The sequence below is a fragment of the Scyliorhinus torazame genome, chromosome 5 (genome assembly GCF_047496885.1).
Source record: "Scyliorhinus torazame isolate Kashiwa2021f chromosome 5, sScyTor2.1, whole genome shotgun sequence".
Classification (NCBI taxonomy): Eukaryota; Metazoa; Chordata; class Chondrichthyes; order Carcharhiniformes; family Scyliorhinidae; genus Scyliorhinus; species Scyliorhinus torazame.
The window spans coordinates 225778504-225798816 of record NC_092711.1 but is presented as its reverse complement, the minus strand read 5'-3'; the positions used below and the strand labels follow the sequence as shown (position 1 = coordinate 225798816).

The 20313-nt window shown below is 44.1% G+C and overlaps 1 protein-coding gene and 1 pseudogene across 1 annotated transcript in view; both read left to right on the top strand.

Moving 5' to 3' along the window:
- The window catches only part of tnmd (tenomodulin), a 235758-nt gene that overhangs the window by 6029 nt on the left and 209416 nt on the right, over nt 1–20313 (top strand). The window lies entirely within an intron of this gene.
- The window catches only part of LOC140422570 (uncharacterized), a 41277-nt pseudogene continuing 22886 nt past the window's right edge, over nt 1923–20313 (top strand).

The following is a 20313-nucleotide window of genomic DNA, read 5'->3' as shown; positions in this document are numbered from 1 at the left end:
TTCCCTCAGCATTCGAGCTCTTCATTGAGGCACTAAAATTCTGGCCGTGAATGTTTTGACACAGGGAACAAAATGAACGACACAATGATCCTTATTGTCGTGAGAGAAGCTCAGAAGGGACTGGGAGGGTGAGACGCTGTTGACCAGCGGGGTGGAGAGGGATAGAAAGAGATCTTTTGTGGTGGAAATGAGAAGAACAAACATTTAGAGACTCTTCTTGTTCTGGATTTACTGCAATTTACTCAAGTTCCTCCAGAAACTCAAAACTCAAAGCACTCCACAAATGTTATTGCCGAAGTTCATAAGGACCTCATACCAAAGGTGTTCATGACCTAGCAGATTAATTGATAATGTGAGCACATGGCATTTACTCTCCGATGTTAACCAGTGATAACAGCCTTTGTTAGTCAGTGATAACAACACAAAGCTGCAAAGTTTTCCACTTGTTCTATGAAAAGTGAATGAGTGGTTTAATTTCCCATTCAGCATTACCACATACTTTGGTATTCCCTGCTGATCAATGAAGGGCAAGTCCCAGTGCTTGAAACATGCCCTTTATGTTTTGACATCTATAGTTTAAAGGTTTCTGATCAACACAAAGGTAAAATACTGCGAATGCTGGAAAACTAAAATAAAAACTGAAAAGGCTGGAAATACTCAGCAGATCAGAGAGAGAGAATAACGCAGTTGACCATTAAGGTCTGTCACCTTTCATGATGGGCTGGTTTCGCCCTACGATTTAGGCTGAAGCCGAGCAGGTGGAGAGGGCCTGGCAGCTCACCTAAAACGCAGGCCCCCTGCCATTAGGAGGCCATATCCAAGCGGTTCTTCTCTTCCCTGCTGCCTCCAGGGCCCCAGAGGCAACTGGAAAATGCCAGTCAACCTCTGAAGAGAGTCCCTAAATGGCCAGTATGGAGCCCAATTGGTTACCTGCTGCTTGTAAGTGCCCCTCCCCCTCCCCACCCATCCCTAACACCGCTTCACCCTCACCCTCCCCTGAAGAATGGGGTGGGGACAGGATGGCAGCAAGGAACCAGTACACCTGGCTGATGGCACAAATTCCATGCCTGCTCCCCTTCATGATTGCCCTCGTCAGGGCTTAAAGATTCAGGGTCCAGGATGGCTGGACAAATTGTGTACCACAGGAGTTAGGAGACTCAATAAGGTGACAGTGATCATTGTGACTGAACAGCACCATGATCAGAAATGGCAGCATTTCTACGTGTTCAAAAATTGTGCATTTATTTTTCATAGAGTACTTACCATTACTCCAATAATTAGCCCTAACACCCAGAGAAATATGGGTGGGCACCGACTTGTCAATTTAGTACTAATCTGGCTGCAGTCTACACAAAAAGTTTCTCGTATCGGCACTGATAGGACTATTTAATACATTTTTTCAATTATGTCGCCATGGAAACTCCATAATAATTCTGGTTTATGCCTAGAAGCTAGGTTTTACCATTAAACTGCTTACGCAGTTCATGTTTGCAACCAAAAGAAACGGTCAACATCAAACTGACTGACAAAGCCTTCTGGTCCTGTGTTTGGTTGCTGCTTTACTTGTATGTGCAGTTATGAAAGCTTGCAGATCTATTTTTGGAAAAAACATTCAATTGCAAGAAAGGTGTTAAGCGGTGTTAAAAACTTTCTTTGGGTGGAAGGTATGGATGTCTGACAGTTCAGTGAATAAATGTGCACCCACTTCTACTGAGAACTGACCAGGTATGCCTCACCCTTTATCTCTGCTCAGTTAGACAACCTCAGCAAGAGCAACAGTGGGCCATTGCTCACAGTTGCAAGAAGGAGAAAATTGGCCACACTCTTTGCTCCCAAAATTCAGTGATCTGTTTCAATTGAAAGGCTGTTTCAATCATCGTGCTAAATAGCCAACTTTACACCGCTGAGCGAAATAACTTCCACATGGTGCTGAGGAGGAAAGGGAGAATTTTTCCCCAATCTTGGAACATTGCTTGAAATCAAAAGAAGGCTTCTTGAGTACGCTGACATTGTATCTTAGTCACACAAACATAGAAACCAGGAGCATGAGAAGACTATTTGGCCCTTCGAGCCATATCTGCCATTCAATATGATCTCGGCTGATGCACGATGTCAATGCCATATTTGCGCTTTCTCCCCATACCCCAAAGACCTTGCTCGCACTTCCTTTGTATTTGCCTGCATCTGCTTTAGATATTTTATTTCTCTGACCTATCTCACGGCGAATTCAAATACTCTGTAAAAACAGGCACTTTGGGGAATTTCTTTTTCATTTTAAAAAATTTGTTCAAGGGCTGTGGGCTTCCCTGGCTAGGTTAGCATTTATTGCCCATCCCTAATTGTCCTTGAGAATGAATCAGGGCATGCCAGAATTATTTCAGTGCAAACTCATTTCTGTTGGAATTTTTCAACTTTTAATTATCACCAACGTTGTATATATCTTCCTTATATCAGTAAGGGTGTGCAGTATGATTTTTCCTTTAAGAAGGAACTACATTTTTGTTTTTAAGATGTATGAACTTCTGCCACAGTTTCAGGGGAGGAACATTACCATTGGCTACTGGACTGATTTGAATCTGTACCTTCCATTTTTGAAAGAAAATATCAGTGAAATTAAATCACACAAGTGCCAGAACGCATGAAAAGTGGGGGTGGGGGGAGTTATTAGAACCAAAAACTTGGCTACAATGTTGCTTTAAATAGTCTTTGGCTAAGTCAACTCAGATATGGTAGATGACTTAGCCAAATGCCTGAAACCTGAGCAGAAATCTGACCCCAATAAAGACCTGAATGCAACATAACTGAAAATTATAACTAAATCAGTTTCTGTAGAAGATGGCATCAAATCCACACATGAAGTAATCTTCCACATTTAAATTTCCCCAGTATTGACAAAACAAAATCCCCACCAATTGCAGAAATAATAAATGAGCCTCAAACATTGGCAATCAGTGTGAGTAGTCTTGGCTGAGGTGTCCTTCTCAATCAGCCCCAGTTGTATTCTGAGTTCCAAGGAAGAGTCATGTTGGACTCAAAATGTTAACTCTGCTTCTCTTTCCACAGATTGTTATGGGCCAGGGATCAGAGAACCCCAAAGTGTATCATGGAGTTCATCTGACCCACAACTTTTCATAGATTGTGGTTATGGGGAGCACACAGCCCACTCTACAAGTGTGGCAGAGCAGAAATTGAAAAGTATTTTTTAAAACAAAATAATGTTCATTCTATGAACTCAAGTTAACCTTTTTAAAACATACAGTGAACATCTTAGCAACCATTAATTCAAACCCCCAAAGAATACAACACTAAGTAATCCTTAATAACTTCCCAAACAACATCTAGAAGACAAAAGAAACACCTTTTAACAGAAACACATTAGGTTTACATTCACTACTGAGAACATTTATAATTCTGAATTCACCAAATGATCAAGAGATAGTCTTTTCATGGCAGAGAGATCAATAGTACACCTGCTCTGTCTGGCTTCAGCTCCAACGCTGAAAATGAAACTAAACCACACCCTGGAGCAAACAGCCTAAAACAAAAGTAAAAAGCTGACAGACAGCCCAGCTCCACCCACACTCTGACATCACTGCAGTAATATGAGCAGCCAAACATTTCTTAAATTGACATTTTCATGACACCTCCCCCCAAGAAAAATACATAAACCATCAACTTCAAGTTTCATTTTTCACCTTTTCACTATCCTTTAAGAAATGCACATAGTAAATATACTTTTTCATTTCAAAAAACAACACACGCAAACAGGTAGAATAATATAGTCCATTTTCTTTTCTTCTTCCTCCAACTGAAATCCTTCTTGATTGGCAGTCTCTTTGAACAAGAAAGTCTCTGCACAATCCGTCCATTTCTTTGTGCCTCGGCATTCCTCTTTAAAGTCAGATACTTTAGTTCAATCTGATCGCAGAGTCCCTTGTAATTCTCCAACACAGGAGCATTGGTTATCTCAGCTTTCAGGCAGTCAAATGCCTGTTGAAAGTCTACTGTCCACTGAAATTTTCGATGTTTCTTCAGCAAGTCCATCAGTGGAGCAATCATGCTACAAAACCTTTGCACAAATGTTCGATCAAATCCACTCATGCCAAGAAATTGCATTATTTCCCTTTGTCTTGAGGGTATCGGAAACTCCTCAAGAAAAGTGACTTGGGGTTTTCCAAATTCACTTTTGACTAGGTTTATCACCAAACCCGCCTCCTGAAGTCGATCGAATAACTCCATCAAATGTTTGAAATGTTCTGTCCATGTCTGGCTGAAAACTACCGGATCGTCGACGTATACCGCACAATAGAGTAGTCCTGAAACAACTTTGTTAGTTAACCGTTGAAATGTGGCTGGGGCGTTTTTCATGCCAAACGGCATAACTTTAAATTGGTATAGAATATCTGGAGTCACAAAAACTGAAATCTCCTTCACCCTTTCGGATAAAGGTACCTGCCAGTAACCTTTAAGTAAATCCAGTTTGGAAATAAAAGCTGATTCTCCCACTTTCTTAATGCAATCCTCCAAACGTGCGATAGGATAAGAGTCCATTCTTCTAACTACATTAACCTTTCTATAGTCCACACACAACCATTGGGTACCGTCTGGTTTTGGTACCATCACTATGGGTGAGCTCCATTGGCTGCAACCCACTTCAGTTGTGCCATTTTTAAGCGTACTCTCAATCTCTTTGTTAACCTGTGCCAATTTTAATTGGCACAGGTTAACAAAGAGATTGAGAGTATGGATGTTGTTTGATTGGAACAGCACTTCCCACACCTACATCATGTATAGCCATTTTAGTACTTCCCAATTTATCACCACAAATATGCCCATGTGATATCAATAACTCTTTCAGGTCAGTCCGTTTTTCCTCTGAAGGTAACTCAACAATTTATCCCAATTTGTAAGAACATCCTCGTTTTCCAATTTAATTTGAGGTATGTCAAATTCACAGTCATCTGGATTTGGTTCGTCACTTTGAGTTAGAATCATTAAAACCTCCTCCTTTTTCGCTCCTTCCCTTTCAAAGTACCTTTTAAGCATATTCACATGACACACTCGGTGATTCTTCCTTCTACCTGGTGTTTTTACCACATAATTCACCTCACTTAATTTCCTTTCAATCTGATAAGGTCGACAAAACTTAGCTTTTAAAGGTTCACCTACCACTAGTAACAGCACTAAAACTTTATCTCTACGAACTACGAACTTTGGATTTCTTGTCCGCTACCCATTTCATCACATTTTGTGCAACTTTTAAATGTTGTCCAGCCAATTCACCTGCTCTATTTAATCGTTCCCTGAAATTTGACACGTAATCCAATAATGTAATTTATGATTTCTCACTCACCAATTTTTCCTTAATCAATTTAAGTGGTCCTCTTACCTCATGACCAAAGATTAGTTCAAAAGGTTGACTCGTTAGGTGCATCCCTAATTGCAAACAGTACGAATGGAATTCCTTTATCCCAATCCTCTGGATAATCTTGACAATAAGCCCGCAGCATTGTCTTTAATGTCTGATGCCCCCTTTCTAACGCTCCCTGCGATTCTGGATGGTGCGCAGTTGATTTAAATTGTTTTATTCCTAAGCTATCCATAACTTCTTTGAATAACTGAGGTAAAATTTGATCCTTGATCCGATTGTATTTCTGTGGGTAGTCCATACCTAGTAAAGAATTTAAGTAACTCCTTCACAATCTTTTTAGCTGTAATATTATGTAATGTTGGGTATCTTTAAGACAGAAGTTGATAAATTCTTGATTTCTCGAGGAATTAAGAGCTATGGAGAGAGTGCGGGTAAATGGAGTTGAAACCAGCCATGATTGATTGGTGGAGTGGACTCGATGGGCCAAATGGCCTTACTGCCGCTCCTATGTCTTATGGTCTTATGGTAATAGTATGGCCTCTGGAAATCTAGTAGACACATCTATTATAGTCAAAAGATATTGATTCCCACTTTTCGTTTTAGGAAGCGGTCCTACGCAATCAATTGGGACCCTTGTAAAAGGTTCCTCAAATGCTGGAATGGGTATTAAGGGTGCTGGTTTTATCACTACTTGAGGTTTCCCTATCACTTGACTTGTGTGACATGATTGACAAAAGTTAACTACATCTTTATGTAGTCCAGGCCAATAAAAATGTTTGTGCATTTTAGCTTGAGTTTTCCTTACTCCTAAATGACCTCCTACTGGTACCTCATGTGCAACTCACAACACCTCCTTTCTATACCTTACCGACAATACTCCTTGCTGAACTTCTGCCCACCTTTTCATCTGCCTGCATATGTAAAGGTTTCCATTTTCTCATCAAGACATTACTTTTACGGTAATAACGCTCTGGTATACACTCAGATTCCGCTTCCGTATATGCTTTCTGATACATCCGTTTTATTTCTATTTCTTTCTGTTGTAACTCCACCAATTTTCCTGAACTAAAAATATCCGCCTTATCCTCCACCTGTTCTTGTTCTTTTTCAACCATCTGATCAAAAATCGTTTCTGATAATTGCATTTCAACTTCATCTTCACTCTTTGATTTCTCCTCTTGTCTTAACCTGTGACTTTGCGACCTTGTTACGACACAATCCAGACAAATCCCACGATATTCGTCCTTCAACCATTCAGTGGTCTGATTTTCCACTGGCTTATCAACCACAGTAGGCATCACTCCCACCTGCGATCCAGCTATATCATTACCCAAGATAAACTGTATTTCTGGAGAAGATAGTTTCTCTATTACTCCTACTACCACTCCACCATTCTTCAGTGGACTTTCCAACCTTACCTTATAGAATGGAGTGCTACTCCTCTCGCCCTGAATTCCACATATCACCACCTTTTCTGGCAACATTCTTCCCAAACTACATAATTCCTCATCTCTTACCATTAAAGATTAACTAGCCCCTGTATCTCTTAAAATTGTGATTTCTTTACCTTCTCCTCCTGATACACATGAGTAAACTTTATCCACACAAGTAAACTCTTAAAGAGATCTGGCACCTTCCGATCAATCACCTCTTGATCAGGCTGTACAATCTTTTGCACCTCCTTTGCTTCACTTGGGCTTTCCTTCACCGCTTTAACAAACCCCACTGTCTGATCCTGTTTTACCACATTAGCCTTCCCAGTGCTTTTCTTCAACCACCAACAGTGTGACTTTACAAGGCCTCATTTATTACAGTGAAAACATTTGAAACTTTTCATTTATTTTCCACCCTCCTGGATTTCTTTTTTAAACTGAGGTACACTCTCCTTATTATCTCCCATGTCCCCAGTTTCTATCCCTCACAGGCTGAAACTGATGTCGGAAACCAAGTTTTGATTTATGAACTAATTCATAATCATCTGCCATTTCTGCTGCTAATCTCGCAGTTTTAACCCTCTGTTCTTCCACATGAGCTCTCATTACATCAGGAATTGAAGTTTTATACTCCTCCAAAAGTATAATTTCTCTGAGAGCTTCCTAGGTTTTGTCTATTTTCAAAGCCCTTATCCACCTATCAAAATTACTTTGTTTGAGCCTTTCAAACTCCAAGCATGTTTGACCAAATTCTTTGTTTAAATTTCTAAACCTTTGTCTGCAAGCTTCAGGCACTAGTTCATATGTACCTAAGATGGATTTTTTCCACCTCCTCATAAGTCCCAGATACCTCCTCCGGTAGTGATGCAAACACTTCACAAGCTCTACCTACCAGCTTTATTTGAATCAGTAATACCCACATGTCCTGTGGCCATTTCATTTGTTTAGCTACCTTCTCAAATGAAATGAAAAATGCTTCTACCTCCTTCTCCTCAAACCCCCCAAAACTTCAGAGCCCCTGAAAGAGCCATTGTCCACAACACACTCCCCATTTAAACTAGAATACCACATCACTGTCTTTAAATTCACTATGCCAATCCAATAGACAGACTTTTATCCCGGACGAGCCCAGGGTTCAGAGAACCCCAAAGTGTACCATGGAGTTCACCTGACCCACAACTTTTAACAGATTGTGGTTTGGGGAGCACAGGGCCCACTCTACAGGTGTGGTAGAGCAGAAATGGAATAAGTATTTTTTTAAACAAAACAATGTTTATTCTATGAACTCAAGTTAACCTTTTTAAAACATACAGTGAACATCTTAACAACCATCAACTCAAATACAACTCCAAAGAATACAATACTAAGTAATCCTTAATAACTTCCCAAACAACATCCAGAAGTCAAAAGAAACACCTTAGGATTAAATTCACTACTCATAGAATTTACAGTGCAGAAGGAGGCCATTCGGCCCATCGAGTCTGCACTGGCTCTTGGAAAGAGCACCCTACCCAAGATCAACACCGCCACCCTATCCCCATAACCCAGTAACCCCACCCAACACTAAGGGTAATTTTGGACACTAAGGGCAATTTATCATGGCCAATCCACCTAACCTGCACATCTTTGGACTGTGGGAGGAAACCGGAGCACCCGGAGGAAATCCACACACACACGGGGAGGATGTGCAGACTCCGCACAGACAGTGACCCAAGCTGGAATCGAACCTGGGACCCTGGAGCTGTGAAGCAATTGTGCTATCCACAAGGCTACCGTGTTGCCCCTACTACTGAGAACATTTATAGTTCTGAATTCACCAAATGATCAAGAGATAGTCTTTTCATGGCAGAGGGATCAACTGTACTCTGTCTGGCTTCAGCTCCAACACTGAAAATGAAACTAAAACACACCCTGCAGCAAACGAAAGTAAAAAGCTGACAGACAGCCCAGCTCCACCACACTCTGACATCACTGCAGCAATATGAGCAGCCAAACATTTCTAAAGTGACATTCTCATGACAATTCTCAGTTTTTGTTTCCCCCAGCACTTTTGGTTTCTTATTCCAGGTATTTTCTGTCCAGGCTCCACACCTGGTGACTGCCTACTTGAGTGAGATACTAATTGAGATTTGCGCACATGCCCAGAATAATACACCACCTTCAAGAGCTGGAGTGGACATTCAAAATCATCATTCTTATTTTCAGATCCCTCCGTGACCTCACCCCCGTTTATCTCTGTCACTTACTCCTACCCTGTAACCTTCTGAGATTTCTGTACTCCTACAGTACTGGTCTCTTCACCCTTGACTTTCAGTGCTCCAACATTGGCCTTCAGCTCTCCAGGCCTTAAACCCCCAAATCCTCTTCCTGAACCTCTTTGTCTCTCACTTCATTTAAGATGGCTCCTAAAGCTAACTCTTTGACCACGCTTCGGTCACCTGTCCTCATATCTGCCTTTATGTAGTTTGGTCAAACGTTATCTGATTATGGTCCTGTGCAGTGTCTCACAATTTTCTATTATGTTTTAAGTAAGGTTTAAATGTAAGTTGCTACGGTAACAAAACACATTTGTTTAAAACAACTTGGGTGCACCTGAGCCACTGGGTTGGCCATTTAGACTGAGATGTGGAGAAATGTCTTCACTGAAAGTGTTGTTAACCTTCGGAACTCTCCACCGCAGACAGCTGTGGATAATCAGTAATTGAAGATATTCAAGTCAGAACCAAGGGATCGGGAATAGGGTGTGAGGTATAGCTGAGAAGATCAGCCATAATCTTACTGAATGGTGAAGCAGGCTTGAGGCCCTGAATTCCCTACTCCAGCTTCTATTTGAACAAACATGCTCTTTGCCTGCACATTAAAGAAAAAACGCTGAAAGTGTGGCTGCGAGTGGAATTAAGGGACAGCCTGTGCAACAGAAGTGGGAGAGTTTCAGCTGTCAAGCATTGTATTCTTTTTTTAGCAGGCATTCTCCTCACTTTTGTCATTGCCACGAACAGTGAATTGGAAAGTCATTGTGTGGCATTCACGGTTTTCAGATATACAATAGACTGACCTGTAGCACATCACACCATTTATAATGGGCTGAATGAGAAACCTGTCCCCTAATATTGTACTGATATGAACTCTATTATTTACTTAAATAGGTTTAGGCCACAGACTATTTTCATAAGGCTGTTAGGGTGAGGGTAGGGGGGGGGAAGGGGAGGGGGGTTGATGGCGGTCTAGAACAGTCTATTTGATCTATTGTTTCTATTAATGAGGGATCTATAAATTATGTAGGTCAATCAGAGCTCACAGAGAAAGAGTGATGCTGTGCTCCTGTGGCATGATGTGGTGATAAGAAATGGATTACTCATCTTAATATCCATGCCTGCTTGAAGACTTCGAGAGCTGGGATTGGGGTGTGTTGCTGCTGCTGTGCTGTGATTTTCACTTTATAATGCGTCTGAGAAGTGACTGATGCTGTCAACAGGAGGAAGTAAAATATCATTTGTTTTCTCTTGATGCGAGAAATCAGCTTCATGTCCTGGCCAGTATTTATCCCTCAAACAACGACTTCAAAAAAGACGCATGATCTAATTGCTGTTTGCTGGATCTTGCTATGTGCAAATTAGCTGCTCCATTTCCGACATAATATCAGTCACTGTCATTTCAAAAAGTACTTCATTGGCTGTAAAGCGCCTGAGATGTCCAAAATTCATGAAAGAATTTTATTATATAAATGCAAGTTCTTTCTTTCATGAACAAACCTGCATTAAAAATCAAAGTCTTTGGGCTGATTTTTGTTCTGGTGCCCAGATATCCCCATGACAAAGAAATGTGGATCAGGAATCTTGAAATGACAATGGTACCCCAAGGGGGATTTTTAAGGAGGTGACCATTTAAAAGGTCTCCTCCAGGAGCCTCGTCCAATTAAGGACATGGGCAGACTCCACAGCCAGGAGAGTCAGAATATCCGAGGGTCTACGCAACCGACAGCCCCAACAGGAGAGGTGGGCTTTACTGATGGGAGAATGAAAGGATCCCTCAAGCTGGAGGCACCTTCTGAAGACCATGGAAAGTTTGGAACTAAAATGTGGCCAAAAATGCCAGATCGGCACCTTGGAGGGCCAACCCCTCCACAAGATGGCCTTCAGCCACATCTGTGGCCCTCTGGTAATTGTGGCTGTGGGTGTGCGGAGAGGGACTTAAATGAGGCATCACTGGCCTCCTAGCCTGCCGGTGCAAGGTTATGTTCATCCATATGGGATTCAGCCTCAGCTGAGGGTCCATATGACACTTGCAAATTCCAGACAGGGTATGGTGTGCCCTTAACAGACACTTTAATTGACCTAATTGGTTATCCGGCACTCATGGTCAAGTAATTGTAACCCCAATCCCGGAAGCAGCTTCCCTTAAAATAGGCTGAGGCAGGAACATGCCGATGATCTGGGAAACCTGGGAGTACTGGCAGAAAGCCGGCCCCAAACTTGCTACCTTCAGTGAATATTTGAACAAACAGCCCTATAGGTTTCCCATAAAAGCGTATAAAATAGTAATTTTATAGTGCAGCATGTTCACAACCAACAGTAAGATACACCGCATTCATAAAATATAGATCACTTCTTCAATTTACAATGACCTGAAATTACTGTTCAAGAAAACGATGATTATTTTGCAAAATAAAAACTTGGAAGCTAATTTACTTCAAATGTTACAAAATTTTAGGTTTGACTTTATATTGCAACGTTAACTCAGTATTGTAATAAAATGTAAAGTAACATCCCACTTAAGAAACCCTAGCTTATTTGGACTGCCAACATAAAACAGGATGTGGGACAATTAACGTGGCATTTTGTTCTGACATATTTGATTTGTCTACATGACTAATGTGAGCTTAATACCACCCATGGGGCAGTTTAACCATTATGAAGCTTTCCAAGTGTTCAGGAAATCAATTGCTATTGGTAGAGTACTGTGGATGGCCTAGGAATTAGATGATAGGAAAAAATCTCATGAACCCCGATCTACTGACATATTTCCAAGCAAGTAATTATTTCCGTGCACTGATTACTTTCATAGCTGATCTCATCAATGGCTAAACCAGCTTATCTGAGGGCAAAATAGAAATAAGTATGCAATTTAGTCTAATCTATTCTCCATGCGAGGCTGCTGCTCAATAATGATATAAATTTTCCAGGCAATGTATTTTGCTTTGACAAGTGCCAGAGTACATAGCACAGAGAAGCAATAGCTTTCAATTAGAGGTACTCAGCACCTTAATAATTTTCAATTCATTTGAATTAAAGGTGCTATGTGATGCTTGGCTGTGGGCACTGTGATCGGCAGGACAACAGGTCGAATAAGCTGAAAGGGAAGGGAGAAAAGGTGGGCTTTGCTTGCTTCCCACAATCTGTAAACTGCGTTCTCAGCCACACCTACTGGTGAAGGAGAGACCAAAGGCCAACCTTGTTCAAATGATACCAGATCTCGAATCACCGAATGAAATAAGTCACCTGCTTTTCTGTTGGCCCAGTAAATGATGCCGAATGTCTTATATTAGTCGCACTGTGGTGTTTCTTCAGCTCCACGCGGCAGTTTTAGTTGCTGTGATATGAAGAGTCTAAAGTTCTGTTCCTTTTTCACAAACACCCATTTATTTCATTCCAACAGCCTTTGCACAAAACTCTCACTATACATCACCTGACAGAGGCCACCTGAAGCCCCTTTACATATCAGTGTCAATTAATGTATACTTAACAGAAATGAGACAACTAATTGCATTGTCTCTTAACAAATTCTCTCCCATTGTCAGTAAGGAATTTTGCCGGTGGACCCATTCCTGTCCCTATCCATTTTTCCACGATTTGATCCAGAATTACTCTCTTTTCTTTACTTCGTACAATTGTTGATTGACTAAATCTGGATGCTAAATCTACAAAATGCAAAATAAATATATTGTAAAGCTTTATCCCAGATCTTGAGGTCCATGGCCACAATGTCGTTAAAATCCCTGGCCAAAGGTAGGGTTAGTATCGGGCGTGCTGGTGTCCTTCTGTACTTCCTACAAACTTCACAGCGGTCACTACCCTGTTCTATCAGTTTAGTATAGTCGTCATCCCTTACCCCTGCATCCTTTAATACATTTTTCAGCCTCCGAGGAGACGGATGTGCAAATTGCCTATGCAGTTTTAATACCACAAGCTTTTTATCAGCTAAAGTCCCATTTTCAACTGTCATTAACACATCCTTAACCACTCTACTTGAAATATTATTTGTCAGTAATGGAATACAATAGGGCGGGATACCCCGCTCCCGCGCCGTTTGGGATAATCGCCTGGGTTGCCAGAATTTCCCACGACGCCGGTCCAACGCCCTCCCGCAATTCTCCCAAGTGGCGAGAACGGCCCCGTCGAGTTCCGTGCTGTGCAGGCCGGAGAATCGCCCGAGACACCCAAAATGGCGATTCTCCGGCACCCCTGCTATTCTCAGACCCAGATGGACCGAGCGGGCAGATCAAAACGGCGGGTTCCCCCCGGCGCCATCCACACGTGGCCACTGCCAGCGGGAACAGCGTGAGAATGCTGGGGGGGGCAGCCTGCGGGGTGGGGGGGAGGGGATCCTGCACCGGGGGGGGGCCTCAAATGGGGTCTGGCCCACGATCGGTGCCCACCGATTGTCAGGCTGTCCTCTCTGAAGGAGGACCTCCTTTCTTCCGCAGCCCCGCAAGATCCGTCTGACATCTTCTTGCGGGGCGGACTCGGCCAGCCCGCGCATGCACGGGTGATGCCAGTTATGCGGCACCGGCCGCGTCATGTATGCGGCGCCGCCTTTACGTGGCGACAAGGCCTGGCGCGTGTAAATGACACGGCCCCGCTCCTAGACCATTATCGAGCCCTGAATCGGTCGGGATAGGGGCCGTTTCGCACCGTCGTGAACCTCGACGGCGTTCACGACGGCATGGGCACTTCGACGTGGGAGCGGAGAATCGCACCCAATAGTGTCCCGACTGTGTAAATTGTAAGTCCACCGTCTTTCCAAAAACTGTTTCCTTATCCTGTTCCACATCCAGTTTCATGTTTGCTTTCTTCATCGACGGTCTGCTCAGAAGCAAAGGTATCTCACTTGATACAACATCTGTGCTAATGAAATGATTCACTCCGGCAATATTGCAAGGGATCACCACTCTTTTCGGCAACTCCAGAGTATTATCATCCCCAAACCTGAAACTTGTGGAACTTTCAAATTCCTTAACTTTGTTACGATTTTCAACATTCAAAGAGTCCAGGTAACATTTTAACCAGTCAATTCCACACACAGTAGATGTGCAGCCACTGTCCAATACAGCACAGTTGAAGGATTCTGCAACCAACACCCTCATTACCGGCGTAAAACTGCTTGTCAATAGGACAATGTCTTCTTTCTGGTCACTATCTTTTTCCTCTTCTGACACTTCCGTGTCATGTGTCGCTTCAAACACTCTATCATAACAAGTTGGACAGTTGAAAGCATAATGGTATTGAGAGTCACATCGAAAACATCAATTTATCATGCCCCATGCATTTCTGGGGTTCATCTTCCGATTGTAGGTTCTAACTGGGTTTCTGTCTTCATAATTTCCTTGTCTCGGCCGCCTTCTATAGTCTTGAGCCCTGTTCGTAGCCATACAATTTCGCCATCCTGTTAGTAGTGTATCTTCCATATTCTGCCTTATTGCAGGCTGACCTATTTGGGTCATCAGAGCCATCGGAATCGAATATTTCCCCAGAAACTTTTGTAAAGCTTTTGTCATCTGTTCGAATAAGGTATCCTTATCAGTAAACTGAACTCCTGTCAAAACCAGGAGCCTATCCATGTTGCTCACTCTAGCACAGTCAAGTAATTTAAAGGCCAACACAGACTGTGGAAATTCCAGGTTGTGTTTCTGTAGCCTTTTATATAGTCTGCCAAATTCCATTATATTGTCTTCCATGGAGATATCCTCCATTTTCCGGAACTGATCAAAATCCGACCATGCTTCATACGCACTTAACAAGTCATCTTTCTTATAACTCTTATCTATATAATGTAATAAAGTCTCCAGACCTTCTTCTGAGTCTAACTCTTCCAATTCCAGCTCAGAAAGCACTTTGTTTCGGATTTTACTGCCATATGGTAGAGAAAGAGCCAATGCCATACCTTGTTTTCTCTTTCCCAAAGCAGTTACCTTAGTCCACATAACTACTGCACTTCTCCATTGGTCGTACGATTCCCTTTCAGAAAATAAGGTCATATCCAGCCATCTTTATCCTCGGTTCAGCCATATATCCCTTTTCTTTTTCTTCTTTTCTCACTCACTCCTTGGTTTGATCTGGAAAAGTTGTATCTTTCAACCCTTCACATTTACACAGCAACCATCCTCTGCTACCAATTGTTAGACATGTTAGTTGCTGTGATATGAAGAGTCTAAAGTTCTGTTTCACAAACACCCATTTATTTCATTCCAACAGCCTTTGCACAAAACTCTCATTATACATCACCTGACAGAGGCCACCTGAAGTCCCTTTACATATCAGTGTCAATTAATGGATACTTAACATAAATTAGACAACTAATTGCAATGGCTCTTAACCCATTCCTTAACATGGCAAGAACAGGAGTGGACCATTAATCCCCCCAAGCCTGATTGGCCATTCAGTTAGATCATGGCTTGTGCAGAATTTATTGGAAAAGCAATTCTGAATGTGCCACAGCGAAGGTGGTGGCCAATAGGAAGCCGCACACAGACAATGCCCGGTCAATATTGGCATTTTGTTCGTGGCAGAAAACTGATAATAACCCTCTTCATTTAATTTTATGGGTTCTTCTGGCCATGCTTGCGGAGCCAAGGTAAACAATTACCTGTTTACATTGAAAGTTAAATGATTTGATCACAAGGTTCAGTGTATATAAACAAACTACATTACTTTGTCACTTTCAATAAGTCAATTCACTTTTTACAGACACAGAAAGAAAATGAAAAGCCAGAATGTTAATATCTTCTACTTATCGGATGGTTTTATTTTGATTGAGTAATTGTGTTTCTCATTTGAGCGTTTTCCTTTATTCATTCGTGAGATGTGGGCATCACTGGCTGGACCCAAGTTTATTGCCCTATTCGCCCTTGGGCTGAGAGGCTTGCTGGGAGTCACATGTAGGCCAGACCGGGTAAGGAAGTAAACCAGATGGGGTTTTATAACAATCTATTCATCATTATGAAGAGACTTTTAATTCCAGATTTTTTATTGACTTCAAATTTCACCATCTGCCGTGGTGGGATTCGAACCTGGGTCCTCAGGGCATTACTTTGGGTTACTAGTCTAGTGGCAACACCACTACGCCATCGCCTCCCCTGTAGGATCTCTTGAGATCTCAGTTTCAAAACAATCAAATAGCAAGAGTGCACAGAACAGCCATGAAGAAGGTACTCTGAAGTTAGCTATAGTCTGAACTCTAAAATGGCTGCTAAACATACCCTACTTGATAGAATTCACTGCCCAGCATTTTGTGTATGTTTATTTTTCCTCGAAACATACGTATTATGCTGAAATATCCTTTGTCCTGCCTTTGGCTCTGAGTTCATTGTTATTAGTGCTCTCGGGTAAAACAAATTGATGTCTTCAAGGGGAAGCTAGATTCACACGAGGGACAAAAGAACAAAAGGATAGGTTGAAGGGGTGAGATGAAGTCAGATAAGAGGAGATAAAGAGAAGCAGTTGAGTCCAGATGGTCTGTCCCTCTGTTGTGCAGCACGGTGGCAGCGTGGTCAGTACTGCTACCTCATAGCACCAGAGATCCGGGTTCAATTCCAGCCTTCATGACTGTGTGGAGTTTGCGCATTCTCCCCGTGTCTGTGTAGGTTCTTCCTGGTGCTCTGGTTCCCTCCCAAACTTCAAAGATGTGCAGGTTAGGTGGACTGGCCAGACTGAATTGCCCCTTAGTGTCCAAAGATGTGCAGGTTAGGTGGGGTTATGGGGCTCGGGCGGGGTAGTGAACCTAGATAGGGTGCCCTTTAAAGGGTTGATGCAGACCTGATGGGCCTCCATCTGCACTGTGGGGATTATATGAATTCATCAGGTGTTATTTAGGGTGGCAGGAGGAGGGTCTGAGTATATTTTATTCTGTGTACAAATGGTTCATTTCATTAACCTGGAAAAAAAAGTCCATTGAATCCATTGGCCTGATCATAGAACCCTTACAGTGCAGAAGAAGGCCATTCGGACCATCGCGCCGGCACCGACCCTTTGAATGAGCACTCTGCCCATTTATGAGTGTCCACGGCAGGAAAGGAGTTCATGTATTAAACAATAGGTACAAATCTTGCAAAGTGCAAGAACAGGTGGAGAAGGGGGCCGGGGATGGAGAGGTACAGGTGGAGAAGGGGACCGAGAGTGGAGGGGTACCGGTGCAGAAGGGAACCGGAAGTGGAGTGGTACAGGTGGAGATGGGGACCGAGAGTGGAGGAGTACGGGTGCAGAAGGGGACCAAGAGTGGAGGGGTACAGGTGGAGAAGGGGACCGAGAGTGGAAGGGTACAGGTGGAGAAGGGGACTGAGAGTGGAGAGGTACAGGTCGAGAAGGGGACCGAGAGTGGAGGGGTACAGGTGGATAAGGGGATCAGGAGTGGAGGGGTATAGGTGAAGAAGGGGGCCGGGGGTGGAGAGGTACAGGTGGAGAAGGGGACCGAGAGTGGAGGGGTACAGGTGGAGAAGGGGATGGAGAGTGGAGGGGTACAGGTGGAGAAGGGGACGGAGAGTGGAGGGGTACAGGTGGAGAAGGGGACCGAGAGTGGAGGAGTACGGGTGCAGAAGGGGACCGTGAGTGGAGGGGTACAGGTGGAAAAGGGGACCGAGAGTGGAGGGGGACAGGTGGAGAAGGGGACCGAGAGTGGAGGGGTACAGGTGGAGAAGGGGACCGGGAATGGAGGGGTATAGGTGGAGAACGGGGCCGGCGGTGGAGGGGTACAGGTGGAGAAGGGGGCCGAGAGTGGAGAGGTACAGGTGGAGAAGGGGACCGGGGGTGGAGAGGTACAGGTGGAGAAGGGGGCCAGGGGTGGAAAGGTACAGGTGGAGAAGGGGACCGAGAGTGGAGGAGTACGGGTGCAGAAGGGGACCGAGAGTGGAGGGGGACAGGTGGAGAAGGGGGCCGGGGGTGGAGGGGGACAGGTGGAGAAGGGGACCGAGAGTGGAGAGGTACAGGTGGAGAAGGGGACCGAGAGTGGAGGAGTATGGGTGCAGAAGGGGACCGAGAGTGGAGGGGTACAGGTGGAGAAGGGGGCCGGGGGTGGAGAGGTACAGGTGGAGAAGGGGGCCAGGGGCGGAGAGGTACAGTTGGATAAGGGGACCGGGATTGGAGCGGTACAGGTGGAGAAGGGACCGGTAGAGGATGTGTACAGGTGGAGAAGGAAGTCGGGAGTGGAGGGGGTATAGGTGGAGGAGGGGCCCTGGAGTGGATGTTCAGGTGGAGAAGGGGCCGGGGGTGGAGAGGTACAGGAGGAGAAGGGGTCCGGGAGTGGAGAGGTGCAGGCGGGGATGGGGGCCGGGGGTGGAGGGGTACAGGTGGAGAAGGGGACCGGTAGAAGAGGGGTACAGGTGGAAAAGGGGGCCGGTGGTGGAGGGGTACAGGTGGAGATGGGGGCTGAGAATGGAGGTACAGGTGGAGAAGGGGGCCGGTGGTGGAGTGGTACAGGTGGAGAAGGGGGCCAGGGGCGGAGAGGTACAGGTGGAGAAGGGGGCCGGGGTTCGAGTGGTACATGTGTTGAAAGGGACCAGGAGTGGAGCGGTACAGGTGGAGTAGGGGCTGGGAGTGGAGGGGTATAGGTGGAGAAGGGGGCCGGGAGTGGAGGGGTACAGGTGGAGAAGGGGGCCGGGATTGGAGCGGTACAGGTGGAGAAGGTGACCGGTAGAGGAGGGGTATAGGTGGAGAAGGGGGCCGGGAGTGGATGGGTACAGGTGGAGAAGGAGGCCGGGAGTGGATGTGTACAGGTGGAGAAGGGGGCCAGGTGTGGAGGGGTACAGGTGGAGAAGGGGGCGGGGAAGGAAAGGAACAGGAGGAGAAGGGGTCCGGGAGTGGAGAGGTGCAGGTGGAGAAGAGGGCCGGAGGTGGAGGGGTACAGTTGGAGAAGGTGCCGGGGAGTGGAATCGGGGGGTACAGATAGAGAAGGCAGCCGGCAGTGTAGTGGGGGGTACTCTCGTACCATTATCCTGATAAAACGTAAGCAGGTAAATATCACAAACCATAGAAATATGGCAGGAAAGTAAAATTATTCAGGGAAAATCTGTGAGAATCCTTAAGTAAGGAATGCGGAAAGAACTAAGATCAAATGGAGCAGGCTACAAAGATTATTTCTGCAGATGTGCAAAATCTGTGACAAGCCACGAATTGAAATCTTTTTTCCGTGCCTATATTATGAATTATAATTTTTTTAAATTCCTCCAGCACAATTACATTCCTGGGCATGAGTCATGAGGCTCATTTATGCCTGCCAGCAATACTGAGGCATTCAAATGATACTAACTCTGGTTTTCTATTGCCAGGTAATCAATCAGGTGTCACACTTATCCTCTGCAGACTTAATTTGGAAATATTTTCAAAAGATTAAATGATCATAAAGCCAAAGCAGAGCGAGGAACCCCTAAATTCTTGATCATCAGTACTACACACGATTTTATAAGAGTGCAGCCAATTCTACAACATCTCCGAGTTGGCATAATTATTGATCTGTTTTTTATGTGAGAAACTGCATTTAGTTGAATTGTTCATTTTCAGTTTGCTGTATGTGTTTAGCGAGCGAGAGTCGAATTCTGTCATGGAACCACTATAGAACTATTTGTGCATTCACCAATTTTCACTGGATATCTTACACTCTGGACATACTGTGAGCTGAAAGGATAGGATTGCCTTGGCTCCAAGTTTCTTTGCTGTCAGATTCCAGCAAACAATTTCATATCATGTGGTTTACGGTTTGCTTCATGGAGAGCAAGCCAGACAATACCAGACAATACCACTTAGTCTCTCAAAGAATAGAGTTTCCTTCTGCTGTGAATTCCATGGTTAAAGTGGAGGGTCTACCCAGGGAGAAGGAGTATACTCAAATTTCAATTTTGGAGGTTTAACACTGAATTGTGGTGAGCCATCCCACATATTTTCCATATGCCTATACTGTTACAGATGTGGAGGTTATAAGGTTGCTATGTTTGGGTCTGTGTTTTTAACTTAGGGAAAATGGAGGAATGAAGAGAGTGACCTGCGTGAAATTTGGCTGACAACAAGTCTGGATGGCTTGGTTGTCAAAGGTTCAAATGGGACAGAGGTTGTTTTGCAGTGAAGAAAGGCAAGATATTCATACCTGTAAGCAATGACTTGAACGGCTAGGGATAGACAGTTAAGGCCTGAATTTTCACTCTCCTGTCGGGTGCACAGAATCAGGAAACCTCCCAACTTCCCAAACCCAACTTGGGAAAAACTTCCTTGGATTTTCATTGCTGCCCGAGGACCTGTACAAAGAGGG